Source organism: Rhinopithecus bieti, unplaced genomic scaffold, assembly GCF_001698545.2.
Source record: "Rhinopithecus bieti isolate Rb0 unplaced genomic scaffold, ASM169854v2 scaffold_23826, whole genome shotgun sequence".
In the NCBI taxonomy this organism is placed as follows: domain Eukaryota; kingdom Metazoa; phylum Chordata; class Mammalia; order Primates; family Cercopithecidae; genus Rhinopithecus; species Rhinopithecus bieti.
This window is the reverse complement of record NW_016811267.1, coordinates 761,917-764,715: the sequence shown is the minus strand read 5'-3', so window position 1 is coordinate 764,715 and position 2,799 is coordinate 761,917. Positions and strand designations below refer to the sequence as shown.

The 2,799-nt window shown below is 42.4% G+C and overlaps 1 pseudogene; it reads left to right on the top strand.

Moving 5' to 3' along the window:
• Positions 1–218: 218 nt before the first annotated feature.
• Positions 219–1,463, top strand: LOC108543260 (inositol polyphosphate multikinase pseudogene; annotated as a pseudogene).
• Positions 1,464–2,799: the final 1,336 nt, after the last annotated feature.

Genomic DNA, 2,799 nt, shown 5'->3' with positions numbered 1-2,799 from the left:
GGACCGGGAGCCGCGCTCCACCGAGAGTTGGGCAGAGCAGCGCCCGCGCCCCCGAGGCGTCATGGGCCCCGTCCCCGGGCCTTAGCGGGCACCAGCCGCGGGAACCCCTGGGCCTCCTCGCGCCCGGGCCTGAGTGATGCCCGGTTCTCTGGCGCCCCCTCCCTTGCCCTTTTATTTTTTTCCTGCTCTCGCTGCCCCTACCGCTTCTGTTCTCCCTTATGGCAGCAGAGCCACCATCCCCCATCCGGGTCGAGGCGCCAAGCCCCCAGAAATGCGGACCCCACCGGCGATCGAGGCCACCCATGAGGATACCCCGTAGCTGGCGGGCGGCAGACTCCGCTTCCTCAACGGCTGCGTGCCCCTCTCGCATCAGGTGGCCGGGCACATGTACGGGAAGTGCAAAGTGGGTATACTGCAACATCCAGATGGCATGGCATAGTTTTGAAACAGTTACAATCACCTCCAAAAGGCCAAGAGAGCTGGAATTCTATAATATTGTTTGTTCTGCTAACTGTACCGATGGTGTTCTTCTAGAACTACGAAAATCTTTGCCAAAATATTATGGCATCTGGCCACCTCCCACTGCACCAAACGATTTATACCTAAAAATGGAAGATGTGACTCGTAAATTTAATAAGCCCTGTACAATGAATGTAAAGATAGGGCCAAAAAGCTATGATCCTTTTGCTTTATCTGAGAAGATTCAGCAACAGGTCAGTAAGTACCTATTAATGGAAGAGATTGGGTTCTTGGTGCTTGGCATGAGGGTTTATCGTGTTCATTCTGATAGCTATGAGACACAAACCAACACTATGGAAGAAGCTTAACAAAAGAAACTATAAAGGATGGAGTCTCCGGACTTTTTCCACAATGGGTACTGCTTAAGAAAAGCAGTTGCTGCCAGTATTCAGAAGATTGAGAAAACTCTGCAGTGGTTTGAAAAGCAGAAGCAGCTTAACTTTTACACAAGTTCATTACTTTGTTTGTGAAGGTTCGTCTCAGCCAACATCCACAAAACTGAATGACAGAAATTTGGCAGAAAAGTTTTTGTCCAAAGGACAACTGTCAGACACGGAAGTACTAGAGTACTACAGTAACTTTCATGTGTTCAGTTCCACAGCGAATGGAAAAATAGAGGCTTCGGTAGGCAAAAGCTTATTCGAGATGTATGCTGGTCACAGGAAAATGTATACGAAAAAGCATCACAGTCAGACTTTATTGAAAATTGAAAATCTGGAGCAAGACAATGGGTGGAAAAGCAAGTCACAAGAACATTTAAATGGAAATGTACTTTCCTAACTGGAAAAAGTTTTCTACCACCTTCCCACTGGTTGCCAAGAGATTGCTGAGGTGTGCATGATAGATTTTGCTCACATATGTTCCCTAGCAACACAGTAGATGAGGGATATGCTTATGGACTAAAGCATTTAATTTCTGTACTTCGAAGTATTTTATACAATTGAATCGTCTGTTGCAGTCTTTTTTTTTTTTTTTTTTTAGACGGAGTCTTGCTCTGTCGCCCAGGCTGGAGGGCAGTGGGACAATCTGGGCTCACTGCAAGCTCCGCCTCCCGGGTTCACACCATTCTCCTGCCTCAGCCTCCCGAGTAGCTGGGACTGCAGGCGCCCACCACCACGCCCAGCTAATTTTTTTGTATTTTTAGTAGAGACGGGGTTTCACCGTGTTAGTCAGGATGGTCTGGATCTCCTGACTTTGTGATTCGCCCGCCTCGGCCTCCCAAAGTGCTGGGGTTACAGGCTTGAGCCACCGCGCCCGGCCTCTTGCTGTCTTTTTAAAGGGGTGGGCCAATCATAATGAAGAGGAGCGGTCAATATCTCTGTGCCTTTAAGGCTATGTAAAAAAAAATTGTATTTTATTTATCTTTATACTTTTGGAAGAAAGGTTAACTTTTTAATAATCTTACTCAGGAAAACTATATGTTCATTAGAAAACTATGAAGAGTAAAGAAACTTAGGAATGTTAAGCAGGGAATGTGGTGGTGCATGGCTTAAACATCTTTTTTGGCTCAAGCAAAATGCAAACCATTATTCAGTCATTAAGAGTTTAGTTAGCTTTCTGTAGGCAATTCATGACATCTCTGTCCACCCAACCTTGACAATGAGCCATATCTAAAATATTACATTATTAGAACACCTACCAAAATCTTGAAAGCACGGGTTGATGTCCTTAGTATTGCTACATATGAAGTTATTAAAACTGGAGAAAATTCTACTTCCGAAATAAGTACTGTTTAGGTTTCATATTAAAAGTTCAGACCAGCATATCAAAGGGTGCTTCTTAGCGAAATGATTTAGAATTGTTGCATTCCAAAAGCAGGTTTTCTCTTTAATTTTTACATCTCTCTCTCTCTCTCAAAATATTATACTTCATGAAAAAGACAATTGACATGGATGACAACAACAGTCTTGAAATCAAGGGCTCACTAATTGTTCTTACCAGGGTTAGGAGAAAAGAGAGACTGTTTTCAAGGAACAAAATATTTTGCTTTACGATCTTTCATTTATGAGAAAATTGGAATATAAATTTATTACATTGTGAAAAGTAGCATAAGCCATATAACTTTTTATCTAAAATGCAGCTTCAATATGTACACGTTGTGCACATGTACCCTAGAATGTAAAGTATAATAATAGAAAAAGGAAATAATTGAAGTTTTATTTCTCCTCTAAATAACTTGAATTTTTTTCTTTAAAAAACTATGTATTTATATGTCCCCATGTAGTTAAGTGGTAGTGTAAATGTATGTTGTTAAAAGCAGTTTCTCAGAATTATAACAAA